Genomic DNA, 14,457 nt, shown 5'->3' with positions numbered 1-14,457 from the left:
CTCATTTACTTTAACAAATGAAATAAGATAAGTTGAGATTAAAATTAAAAGTTGAATAAAATGTTATTAGAATATATTTTTTTAATATTATTTTTATTTTAAAATTTAGAAAAACTAGATTATTTTATATAGAGATTTGATAAAATTGTAATAATAAAATAAATTGATATAAGATAAGTTGAAAAGGTTTGAACCAGGAAATTGTTGTAAAATCCAACTAACATATTATACATTTTGGAAAAGGGCATTGTAATCAATTAGAGCACTCACAATGGCTTGTAAAATACATTTTCCTTTAAAATATAGAGAAATGCTATTAAAATATTACCCTATTAAATTTTATATTTTAAAAACAGTTCACATTTTGCTAAGTTATCTCTCTGCATGTAGTCTATGTAGACATCCTGCTTATCAATCTAAACATTTTTAATTGATTTCTCATTCCTTCTCGTGCTGATTTTCCCCTTTTTTTAAAGTTCTTTTTATTTTCATTTCAGCCCCCCTCCCTTTCGTTCCGACTTCCCACGCTTTCTCTTTGTTTGGTGCCAAAACTCTTCCATCTTCCTTGACTTCGCTCGTTGACTCTACTGACCATCCATTGTCTTCAGCTTCAAGATTTGCTCTCACTGCTTAGGTAAACAACTAATTCTAGTTTTTCCTTTGGCTTTCTTGGATTCTCTCTCTCTCTCTTCAAAATGCATGAAAGCACAAATTTTGCTTTAGTCAGAATGTGGGTCTAGGAGTTTGCGTGGGTAAATGAATTGGTGCCCAACATCCTAAATTGCAACCAAAAATAGATGTTGGCTTTTGAAATTCATCTCCAAAACAAATGTTCTTTATATTTGTTGGTTCATCCTATATGAAATTCGTTTGTTGGCTTTTGAAATGAAATGGTTTAGATTCTCGAACAAGCTTAAAATTCTTTTAATTAATCGACACTTATGAGTCATATTCTTCAGGATGAAACATGTAAACTAGATTTGATAGTGCTGTGCGTAGCAAGACAAACACACAAGATTCAACCTCTTCCATTTATCGAAATCGTGTTTTTGTGTCAGTTTTATGGGATTTTCATTGTGTTTAGTTCAGAATCTGGTTAGAATAAGGTGACAACCTGAGGTGCATAGCAGTTTGCTGCATTAACACGATGCTTGTAGGCTTGTTCATGGGCTACATTTGAAGTGCTTATATCTGTGCAATTGCCTGAAAAGGCCATGGTGTTAAGTGGGAATATTAAATATAAAAAAGAAAAAGAAAAAAGAAAAATAGACATAAGGAATGTTATAAAACTAAAAGAGAAATGATATAACAAGATAGAGAGAATATTATAAGAGAAAGAATTGTTCTTCAATGCAAAACTTGATGATATATAAGTGAATGATACCCATATATATATGAGTATAAATGAGTAGGTATGGCTCAATGGTCTTAATTGTACGCTAAAGATAGGTCTTAATTGTACGCTAAAGATAGGTCTTAATTGATGGCTTCAATGGTCTTAATTAATGGCTTTAATGGTCTTCATTAATGGCTATGTATGGTCATACAAATAAGTTCATACATAACACTCCCCCTTTGGATGACCATACATAAAGAATATACCTCATTAAAACCTTGCCAAGGAAAAACCTAGTGGGAAAAAAACTAACGGCAAAGGAAAAAGAGTACAATATTCATGTATATCGCCAAGTGTTTTAAGATTGCCCCATTAAAACCTTGTAAAGGAAAACCAAGTGGGATAAAACCTTATCGAAGGAAAAAGAGTACAATTAGCACAAGTTTTCAAGACATTACTCTCCCTGAAAAGTGTATGATAATAGGTCTTCAAGTTTCCGCATTCCAATGTTCTACACAATCTTCTTAAATGTTGCAGTTGGTAATGCTTTTGTGAATAAATCTGCCAGATTATCACTTGATCGTATTTGCTTGACGTTAATTTCACATTTCTCCTAAAGTTTATTGGTATAAAAAAATTTAGGTGAAATATGTTTGGTTCTATCACATTTGATATATCCTCATCTAATTTGAGTAATACAAGCAGCATTATTTTCGTATAAAATTGTTGGACTATCATTAATCACTAGAAGACCACACTTTTCTTGAATATGTTGGATCACCGATCTTAGCCAAATGCATTCTCGACTTGCCTTATGAATTGCAATGATCTCTAAGTGATTTGAAGAGGTAGCAGATAGTGCTTGCTTGACAGATCTTCATGATATAGCAGAATTTCCATAAGTAAATACATATCCAATTTGAGATCTACCTCTGTGTGGATCTGAAAGATAACCTGTATCCACATATCCAACTAATTGTGGACTTGAACCATGTTGATAAAATAATCTCATATCAACCGTACCTCGGAGGTATCGAAGGACATGTTTAATGTCATTCAAATGTCTTCGAGTTGGTGCAGAATTATATCTTGCAAGTAAATTAACTGAAAATACAATATCAGGCCGAGTGCAATTTGCAAGATACATCAAGGCTCCAATTGCACTAAGATAAGGTGTTTTAGGACGAAAAATTTCTTCATTGTCTTCACAAGGACGAAATGGATCATTCTGCACATTAAGTGATCGAATAACCATTAGAGTACTCAGGGAATGAGCTTTGTCCATGTAAAAGTGTTTCAAGACTTTCTCTGTATAATTTGACTGATGAATGAGAATTCTATTTTGCAAATGCTCGAGCTGCAGGCCGAGACAAAATTTTGTTTTGCCAAGATCCTTCATTTCAAATTCATTCTTTAAATATGTAGTGGTTCTTCTGATCTCTTCAGGAGTTCCAATAAGATTTAGATCATCAACATAAACCGCAATAATAACAAATCTGGAATCTGATTTCTTAATAAAAACACATGGGCATATTGGATTATTCTCAAATCCTTCTTTCAATAGATATTCACTAAGACGTTTATACCACATGCGTCCAAATTTCTTTAACCCATATAAAGATCTTTGAAACTTAATAGAATACATATTTCTGGATGTACTCAGATTAGAAACTTCAGGCATTTTATATCCTTCAAGGATTTTCATATATATGTCATGATCTAATGATCCATATAAATATGCAGTGACCACATCCATCAACTGCATATCCAATCTTTTTGTAACTACCAAACTAATCAAAAATCTAAATGTGATTGCATCCATAACAGGAGAGTATATTTCCTCATAATCAATCCCCGGTTTCTGCAGGAAACCTTGTGCAACAAGTCGTGCTTTATATCGAACAATTTCATTACTTTCATTACACTTACGTATAAATACTCATTTATATCCAACAGACATTACATCCTCTTATGTTTGTACAATTAGTTCAAAGACCTCTCGCTTTGCTAGCGAGTTTAATTCAGCTTCAATAGCTGATTTCCATTTTAACCAGTCATTTCTACGTCGACATTCTTCGACAGTTCTTGGCTCAATTTCTTCATTACTTCTGGTAATGTCAAGGGCCATTTTATATGAAAATATGTTGTCGACAACAATTTTATTTCTATTCAAAATTTCTCCAATACTTATGAAATGTATCGAGATCTTGTTATTTTCAGGTACCTGTTCCTCTTCAAGGGAAGACATTTCATTAAATACCTCTTCAGGAGGTTCTTTTTTAGGAGATTTAGTCTCTTCAAGAGTATCAATTACTCTTATGGCCTGTGTTGTGGGTATGGACTCTTCAGGAGTACCAAATTCATTTTGTATTTTTCTCTTCCAAGGAATTTTGTCCTTAACACCAATAGGCCGTCTACGCTTCAGGCGTATCTTAGACTCACCTATTACTGTTTTGGCAACTTGGCCTTAAGGGACTGCAATCCTTGCTGGAACATTAATAGCAGGAATATATGATTTTACCACACCTTTAGTGTCAGGAAATACATCCGGTAATTGGTTTGCAACACTTTACAAATGAATAATCTTTTGAACCTCTAGTTTACATTCTTTTGTACGAGGATCAAATTGGGAAAGAGTTTTATTTTCCCAAGTAATTTCCTATCGTGCTTCAGGCACCGACTTCTCATTACCCAATTTTGGAAAAATAGATTCGTCAAAATGATAATCCTCAAAACGTGCCTTAAACATATCCCCTGTAAGAGGTTCAAGGTATCTAATAATAGATGGAGAATCAAACCCAACATATATCCCAAGTCTATGTTGAGGGCCCATTTTTGTACGTTGTGGAGGTGCAATTGGAACATATACCGTACATCCAAAAATACGAAGATGAGAAATATTTGGTTGCTGACCAAATGCAAGCTGTAATTGTAACAGCCCGCTAGAAATTCAATTGTGGAATTTCTTTTGACCTTAAGAACCTCGTGAAAATTCCGTAAGTTTACACGAATCGACTAATCGCATAGGTTTTAGCCTGTCAACATAGTTAGTGTTATCACTCACTATGGTGCCAGAAATGCGATTTTAATTATTTGAGATAGTTAGAAGTGTCAGAATACATTATAGTCTACACCACTAGGCTTAATTGAATATTTAGAATTTTTCAGTATTAAGTTTATTACGTTTATTTTTGGAGTGAATAGTAATCTCGGTAAACGTACTAAATGCAGTGTTTTCAAAATCACAGTGTGAAATGTCCAAATTAGGTTAGCGAAATTTTATTTGGATACTTGGCAAGATCTTAACCACACATAATGAATAGTATTAGATACTTAGCACAAAGAGAAACCATTAGATGGAATTGTGAAGGAAATCAAGGTGTGAGATCATGACACCTAAGCAAAATACACATTTGGAAAATATCTTAAGAACATAGATTTAAAATACACATGGAAAGATTTTAACCACCTTACTCTTCCAAGTCTACTCCACATTTAGAAAATATTTTGAACTAATTTCGTGGATATTATTGGGTAAAAATATCTTGAGTTGATTTTTGTAGATATTATTAGGTAAGAGAGTCCTACACTCCACTCTCACTCCGGTAAGAGAGTCCTACACTTAACTCTCACTTCGGGTAAGAGAGTCCTACACTTAACTCTCACTCCAGCCTCATCTCTTCCATATCTTATCCACAAATATCTCCAGCCATCCCTCCCCACGAAATTATCTTCATTTATGCTTTCCATTGAAAGAATACCAAACACTCTCTCTCGGACAGCTTTTAGGAGTTCTATTGCACACCCATTTTGAAGCTTTTGTAAGTGTTTTATCATAAAGTCTCCTTCATATAAGTTGTTCCTCTTTGAGTCTAGTTTCCGTAGATGTATTTTTCGTATCATTCCATGGTCATTTGGTCAGTCAAAAGTATTTTTAACCATAGAAAGGTCATTCTGGGCGTGAATCTGGAGAGTATGTTATAGTTTGGAGTTTTTGACCAAGATAATGGATAGATATTGGTCCGAAATTTTTATGGAGTATTGTTAACATGTATATATGACTATTGGTTGAGGATTTTTGCATGATTAAAGGTTTTGATGAAAGATTTTCTTAGATTTAGAAACTTAGAAACTGGAAGAGGAAAAACAGTTTCTGTTTTGAGAAAGTTTAACTCTTTGGTGGTCTAAACCTATTCTAATGACTTTGATAATTTTATTGGAGGATCCTAAACATCTTATATACATGTTATATTATTATTTTGAAGATATTTGATATTAGTTTCAAAGATATGAAATTTTATGCAAAGAGATATTCAGATAAGCCAAAGTGTGGATATTCTTGGCTAAATTTATGTTTTGATTAATTTCTAACCATGTGATCTTGAATTAGAAGCTTGTATATGTTTTAGGACATCTTTTTAAACCATGTAATGGTTTGGTTTGAAGATCATATATTTATAAGTCATAGATCAAGAGATTTATCAAAACTAGTTGAGGAAAAAGTTTCTGTTTTTGGACTAAGTGTAAAACCAAAAACTCCAAATTTTATTTTGTGATTTTGGTGACTTTAGTTTGATGATTTAAAGCATGGTTGATGTTAGGATGATATTATGAATATGTTAGAAGTAAGATTTGATTTTTGAAATTCTTGGAGATGTTTTGATTTAAGGTCAAAACTTGTGATTCAAGTGCTTGGATCTTTTTACAAAAAAGTTTGGTGTTGATTATTAGCTTTTTCTAAATGGATGTTTTAAGTATGGTTTTGAACTTAGGATTGGAAGATATTTGTTGCAAAATTTTGGTTTAAGCATGAGTTTTGAAGTTGGAATGAATTGCAACAAAAATAAAGGGAAATGACATATGGATGTTTCAACCATAGAGTGTTCTTCATAGTTGTGTTTTGTTTTAAATTTTTCTGAGTTGATATTTAAGTTTAGGATAAAATTTACATGAGGAATGTAAATTTTAGAAACTTTTAGAGTTAGTATGCAAAATCCTTAAGTTATGGGTAAAACGGTCATTTTTCCACATGTAGAGAGTAAAATGAAAATTTTACTCTTTAAGTTAGTATTTTCCATATTTTAAATTATTAGTGATTTAGTTCTAACTTTTAGAATTACTAATTACAGTTCCTCGTGATCGCACTTGAAGTTTTATAAGAAACGCGGAGATCGAGGTAAGTTAGCTTTTAACTTACTAGCAGTCTACTGTGTATGTGTGCTAAGTAAAAGAACTACAGTGTATGTATGTATGTTATCATATGTGTCATGCCATGTCAAGTTATCATGTAATTGTCTATTATACAGAATTTATTTTGTCATCAATTTTTATCTGTTACATAATATATTCTGTTATATATTACTGTACATTACAAGTATGTCATGCTAAGTATGTCATCCATTACATGTAAGTCAAGTCATGTAATATTCACTGTTGCAAGTATATCATGTTAAATATGTTGTCTATTATATGTTATGCCATGTTACGAAATGTTTCTATCTCAAGTTGGTCATGTATTCTAAGTTATGTTCAAGTCACATTATGTTACGTCAGGACTTCAGTCCTTTCGTATTCCAGTCACATTTCATCTTGAGTACATTATGATGTGTAGAATACATGGGGCCACAACAACTGTGGAGTATGTATTTTTAATGTTAAGTCAAGTTTGTGTAGAATACATGGGGCCACAACAACTGTGGAGTATGTATTTAACTACAATTGTGATGCGTAAAATACATGGGGCCACAACAACTGTGGAGTATGTATTTTTCATGTTAAGTCAAGTTTGTGTAGAATACATGGGGCCACAACAACTGTGGAGTATGTATTTTTAATGTTAAGTCAAGTTTGTGTAGAATACATGAGGCCACAACAACTGTGGAGTATGTATTTTTAATGTTAAGTCAAGTTTGTGTAGAATACATGGGGCCACAACAACTGTGGAGTACGTATTTAACTACAATTGTGATGCGTAAAATACATGGGGCCACAACAACTGTGGAGTATGTATTTTTCATGTTAAGTCAAGTTTGTGTAGAATACATGGGGCCACAACAACTGTGGAGTATGTATTTTTAATGTTAAGTCAAGTTTGTGTAGAATACATGGGGCCACAACAACTGTGGAGTATGTATTTTTCATGTTAATTCAAGTTTCAGAGCAAGTTTATGCTAAGTCAAGTTCAGTTCATGTTTCAATTTAAGTTATGTCAATTATGCTATGTTGTACGCTAAGTTATTCTTTAATTACTTATGAATTTGATTATGCATTTATGCTTTGACTGTCATCCATGCATCATTAGTCTGTGTGGAAGTTTTTTGTTAACTTGCTGAGATTTGTAATCAAATCTCACTGTGGTAGTCCCAACTACCATTCCTCCCGAATGGTAGATCTTGTTACAGGACCTGAAGGAGGACCAGGAGCTGACCAACTAGACACAGTCGACTGAACGACGGTGCGTCGTTAATGTTAATATAGTAGTTAAATTACTACTTGTACGATGGAGTTGCATTTCCAGTACTTTTGGATCATAACTATTTTGGAATAGTGCTGTGATCTTAGTTATTCAATGGATCTTTATGTATGAAATATGTTTTAAGTATTGGGATATTTTCAGTTTGGTGCATAGTATTGCTAAAAAAAAAAATTATCCGCTGCGAATATTGCATAATGTTAGATGCATGTTAGGATTATTGCATCTTATATGTCATGAACGGGAGCAGGTAACCTTGTGTTGCATGTCTCGACGCTTCAAATGTCCGTCCGATCCCAAACGGAATTTGGGGGCGTCACAGTAATGGTGAATATTTGTGATATGCTAATGGTCTAACTCGAATCAACGATGTTGCATGAAGTATAGCTTGTCCCCAGGCAGAAATAGGAAGTTTTGATTTCATGAGTAAAGGTCTAGCGATTAGCTGAAACCTTTTAATTAATGATTTAGCTAAACCATTTTGAGTGTGTGTGTGGGCAACTGGATGTTCAACATCTATTCCTATTGACATGCAATAGTTATCAAAAGCTTGAGATGTAAATTCACCTGCATTATCCAATCGAATAGTTTTAATTGGATAGTCAGGGAATTGTGCTCGTAGTTTAATTATTTGGGCAAGAAGTTTAGCAAATGCAATATTTCTAGTGGAAAGTAGACAAACATGTGACCATCAACATGATGCATCAATTAAAACCATAAAGTATCTGAACGGTTCACTTGATGGTTGAATATGTCCACATATGTCCCCATAAATCCTTTGTAAAAATGATGGAGATTCAAAAACAATATTTGATATAGATGGTTTGATAATCAATTTACCTTAAGAACATGCAGAGTATGGATATTTATTGGGTAAAATAATCTTTTGATTCTTTAGGGGATGCGCACACAAATTATCAATTATTCGTCTCATCATTATTGATCCCAGATGTCCAAGGCGATCATGCCAAGCCATAAATACTTTGGAGTCAATGCACTTCTGGTGCATTACCACATGTGATTCGATTGTTCTCATTTCTGTATAATACAATTCAGATAAGAGAGTAGACAGTTTTTCTAATACGAGTTTCTGGTTCGAAATTATTTTAGTAATGAGAAGATGCTCTTTATTGTCTTCGTTGGTAGTTTCAATATGACAACCATTACAACATATATCTTTAAAACTCAGTAAATTTCTTCTAGATCGTGAAGAAAATAGAGCATCATCAATATAAAATTCGGTGCCATTAGGCAACACAATATAAGCTCTTCCGCAGCCTTCAATTAGATTTGATGAACCAGAAATGGTATGAACATAGGTTTTACTCAATGTTAGATTTTGAAAATATTTTTTATCCTTAAGAATTGTGTGAGTTGTAGCACTGTCAGCTAGATATACATCTCTATTATTCATCTTAGAGATAGAAAGTTCAATAGTAAGACTCATGATTCTACAAAATATATAAAACTTTCATTACTACAAAATATTGCAAAATATAAAAAAAATATTTTATAATAAGATAAAGGAAATACATTAATTAAAAAGGAACACTTCCATCACCAATCAAATGATCAACTCTACCACTAGAATCATAAAAAAAACAGAAACATCAAGACTTGTAATATCTTCTCCATCTATAGAATCTAAAGCATATGATGGTTCAGCAAAATTTGTTTCAAACTTTTTTGTTTTTTCTTTTATAGAAGATTGATATAAGTCAACCAAGTGCTTAACTGTACGACAAGTACGAGACCAATGTCCAGTCATACCACATCTATGGCATCCATCTTCATCTTTCTTTAAAAATTTGGTTTGAGGACCTTTACCCTTCTCTGAGTTGAACCACTTCTGGTGGTATGGTGTATATCTATTATTATCCCTTTTAATGTGGTTGCTTTTATGACCTCCACTTCTATAGTTTTTCCTACCACGTCCACGCCCTCGGTTTCTTTGAAAAGATGCACAATTCACTTTTGGGAATGGTGTAAATCTAGTACCATTCACTTCTGGGAATGATATAGAACCAGTTCATCAGTGACTTTTTCACCACATAATTTCAATAGTGAGCTAATTTTAAAGAGTGCAGAGTTATACTCACTAACACTCTTGAAGTCTTGCAACTTCATGTGCATTCAATCATGACGAGCTTTTGGGAGGATTACAGTTTTCTGGTGCTCATATCTCTCCCTTAAATCATTCCACAAAATAAGTGGATCTTTCACCGTTAGATACTCAGTTTTTAATTCTTCATGAAAATGGTGCCGAAGAAAAATCATTGCCTTATCACGGTCCTATCGGGACTCTTGATTTCTTCTTTAATTGTATCTCTCAAATTCATCGCATCCAGATGGATCTCAATATCAAGGATCCAAGATAAATAATTTTTTCCAGAAATATCAAGAGCAACGAATTCCAATTTTGTAAGATTTGACATTTTCTACATATATACATCAGGAACATAAGTATGTTTATATTATAAATAAGAAATACATTCACAAACTCAAGAGAATAAACATAGAGTTTTTATCAAGTAATAATAAGTAATGTAACTTTTCATATAAATTACAAAAATATATTGAAAAACTTACTTGAAGTAGAAGACTACTAGCTTCAAACTCGTCAGAACCTTCGTGCTGATAACGTATTATAAAACTAAAAGAGAAATGATATAATAAGATAGAGAGAATATTGCAAGAGAAAGAGTTATTCTTCAATGCAAAACTTAATGATATACAAGTGAATCATACCCATATATATAGAAGTACAAAGGAATAGGTATGGCTCAATGGTCTTAATTAATGGCTTCAATGGTTTTCATTAATGATTATGTATGACCATACAAATAAGTTCATACATAACAAGGAATACTAAATTGCAACCAAAAGTTAATTAAAAGTTTGTTAGACCATAATCTAATTACCAATTAAGACTTATACTTGAGATTAGATACAGAAAGCTCTTGCAAATGCAAAGGGTTATGCACCTCTGTATCAACAATATAGTTTAAAAGGGTAAAACTACACACATTTCATCACATGTCATTCTCATCAATGGTAATTAAAACCACACACATTTCAACTACTGAGGTTTCGATTTATACAGCAAGGACTTCATAAATTGTATAAATCAAGCAATTCAGTATGCCTATCCATTTGGACATTGATAACTAAAAACATAAAATCATTAGCATCTATATATTCATCATATATAATAATATACGCAACATATTATTATATATGATGAACAGTTAGATAATTTTCCAATAAATGGGCGCAAGACAATTACAGCAAATGAAAAAACTACATCAGGGAAGAGAACAAAAACAATTAAATATTGAAAACATTCATTTTGGACTAGAGTACATGAATATTATGAGAAAAATAAAAAATCCACATCTTGTGAACGTAGTTCCAGCTCTCTCACAAATAGATGGTCAACTATCCAACATACTACAAATAAGTTTTGTGGGGCCTTAGCTTAAATCAAATGAAGGTCTCCAAGTGGGACTACTGAGCAAGATAAGGTGCACAAACAATATCCTTTAATTTCATCGTTTAAATGACAATGTATTAGATATATTTCACATCTCATTTACTGATTTTTCAGATTGAGCAAGCAAAGGAGCTCTATCGAAGTAACCAGTCTGCAACATTCAACTTCTTTCATTGTTAGACTATTCTAAGGCACCATCCAAAATGGAAATAGACTGTGGCTAAGGGCAGTGTGTAAACTAAGAGAAGATCAGTAACTCTAGATGCTCATGTGCTAGAGTTTACAATTCTAGATGAAAACGTCATATCTCCATCTATAAATAGAAATAGAAGAGAGCAAATGCTGAGAAGGAAGAAAATAGGAAAGAGATTGTCCGCCTTACAAAAGAGAGGCTTGATTTGGATTAACAAAGAGAAGATAATGAAATTATAAGGATGGACACATCAAGTCTGCCTCCAATGCAGCAAGAGTGTGTTTGTAGCCTTCAATTGGAAATACTTGAGAAGCAAAGGTCTACAAAACCATAATTGGGTTTGATATGGGTTGCAAATGAATATTTTTTGAAAGGTAATAATGCAGCCACTTTTGGGAATGTTCTTTTAATAGTTTTTTTGTCTAGAACACAATACAAACCTGAAGCTTATGTCCAGCCACATTTGGGAATGCAGGTTTGATAGTTTTTTGTATGGAATACTCTACAAAACCTGAAGTCACAACATAGCTAGTGGATAGTTTTTATTTTTTATTTTTTATTTTTTATTTTTTTTGTGTATAGAACACAGTACAAGTCATACACTAAACTGTCTTAATAGTTTAATGTGTTCTTTGTTGGGGAAGTTATGATGGTGGCACACTAAAGTGATGTTGTGAATGATTTAACTTTAATAGCTTGGCTGAATGAGCATGAACTGACCAAAACTATGGCATTGTTAACTTTAATTATGTGAATGAATGAGCCCAGAACTATGGCATTACTATTTTCAGTTTATTGTCTCTCCATTGAGTTTCTATGCCCTGTTCAATTTCCTGTGCTTTTTTTTTTCTTCTTAATTTACTCTTTCTTATCCCAAGAAAGAAAAGATCATGTTCTTAAATTTATGTATTTAAATTTGCTTGTAATCGGTCTCAGGCTAGGTTGTGGGGAAAATCATGTTCTACTTGTTACAATGATGGGGTTTGGTTATGATGTTTTATTCTCGCTGGAAACGAGGAACTAAGTTTGAGTCACTTTATTACTTGATATGTGATTGGTTTAGTATTTGTTGCTAACCTCAAGTAGTTTATGAGATAAGCACCATGGATTGACTTGGTTAATTGTTGTCGTGGTCTAAGTTTTAACATATGTGCGTATTAAGTATAATGGCTTTTCAAATATTTATTTTGCATCTGTCAAGAGCTTGTAAGGAATTTCAGTTTTGCTTTTTCTAACTTTAGAAACACACTTGCATATTGGGAGCCTTCCTCTCTCCATACCATTAGAATTTCAATAAGTGGCAATGCCATCTTCTATGCCAACTTGTGATTACTTGAGACATTATTCATTTTGTCAGACTAAGTGGTGATATTTTTTTAATTAATTTATATTTTAATTTAGCTTATAAATTTAGATTAATTTAAAATAGAACATAATTATATGATATTGTATATGACAAGATATTGTAAATATAAAAAAATATGAAAATATTATTGGTAGTAAGAGAAAATATTTTAAATGAATAAAAAAGAATAAAAAATATAATATTTAAATAATATAAAAAATAGATAAACTGATGTATAGTATATTATAAAAATTAATATATAAAAATAAATAAATTTTAATGATATATTTTAAAAAATAATATAGATAAATTATTGAGAATACTTCATTGATAGCGAAGGAAGTGAAGTAGATTTCCAAATCCTTTATGCTTACGTGGGGCTCATGTGCTAATAAGGGTGGAGTGGGGTGAGATTTGAAAAAATTGGTAATTAGGAATCTCAGATTCTCAATCATGCATGTTGCAACAGCACAGGAAGCTCATGCACAAGTTGAGTGGGCGTGATATCCACGCTGCATCCTTTTGACCACTTCCATAGATTTTGAAGATCGATAGCGTTGGATACGATGATAAGAGTATTGGTGATGCATTCTCTATTTTTATATATAAAATTATATATTTTAAAGATTGATTTTAAATATGAAGAAAATTTTTTACATTAAATTATATAGTTTTTGCTAATAATAAAGAGAGAAGAGTAAAAAGAAAAGAGAGAAAAAGAGAGAAAAGAGAGAGTTGGGAGGAGAGAGAAAAATAATAAAATAATATTTGAAGAAAGAAAATAACATATTTAAAAATAAATAATTACTGTTTATAATTATTTAAAATTATAAAAATAGATAGACCAATGTTAGTGATTTTAAGATAAATTTATTCAAATTTAAAAATAAAAATAAAGATAAATAAATTATTATTAGTGCTCTAAATTACGCGTGACATTCTAATGATGGTAGTTACGTGTATAAATCAAATATTTTCTAATTGGGTAAAGAAAAAAAATAAAGAAAAGCAAAAATATCACATCTTTCAAGAAAGAAATAGTATAATACAGTGAATAACCGCCACATATTCCAGAAAAGAAGAGGAGGGGAGGATATCAATCGAGTGGTTGAGAAATTTCTTTTGACAAACATACAACCTTCAATTGCTAAAAATGTCCCAACTTTTGTCCCACCCATTTCACTAGATATTGATATTCTTTATCAGGACTTGCTATATACATATTTATTTACAAATTACAGCTCGCTTACCCCTTTAGACGAATGAAGCGACGAAGAACGAGTCCAAGGATCCAACTCCAAGATAAGTGATGTCTCAGGAAAGAGACAAAAATTCAAAATAAAAATCTCAGAAATTTCTGTCGTTTTATACGTAGGAACACGAAGCATAAGAGTCATATGAGTAGGGCTGTAATCGAGCCGAGCCTTGTCGAGTTCGGCTCGACTCAAAATATTCGAGTCCGATCTCAAGATTTTTTTTAATTCTTTATTCGAACTCAACTCGATAAGTTAAAATTTCAATTTGAACTCGTCTCACAAACGAGTTCGAGTCGAGTCGAGCTCGCTCGAGTCGAGTCGAGCTCGCTCGAGTTCGAACTTGAATTGGTTTTTTTTTTAAA

At 32.2% G+C, this 14,457-nt stretch overlaps 1 long non-coding RNA gene across 2 annotated transcripts; it reads left to right on the top strand.

Annotated features, from left to right (window-relative positions):
* Nucleotides 1–511: 511 nt before the first annotated feature.
* On the top strand, nucleotides 512–12,284 carry LOC122294942. Of its 2 annotated transcripts, none has more exons than XR_006237807.1 (2): nucleotides 512–634; nucleotides 11,416–12,284. It is a non-coding gene; the product is annotated as an uncharacterized LOC122294942 (long non-coding RNA). The 2 variants fall into 2 exon arrangements; XR_006237808.1 differs by lacking the exon at nucleotides 512–634 and adding an exon at nucleotides 11,119–11,332.
* Nucleotides 12,285–14,457: the final 2,173 nt, after the last annotated feature.

The sequence above is a fragment of the Carya illinoinensis genome, chromosome 14 (genome assembly GCF_018687715.1).
Source record: "Carya illinoinensis cultivar Pawnee chromosome 14, C.illinoinensisPawnee_v1, whole genome shotgun sequence".
Taxonomy (NCBI): Eukaryota; Viridiplantae; Streptophyta; class Magnoliopsida; order Fagales; family Juglandaceae; genus Carya; species Carya illinoinensis.
Note: the sequence above shows the minus strand (reverse complement) of the source record. Positions and strands in the feature narration are given on the sequence as shown.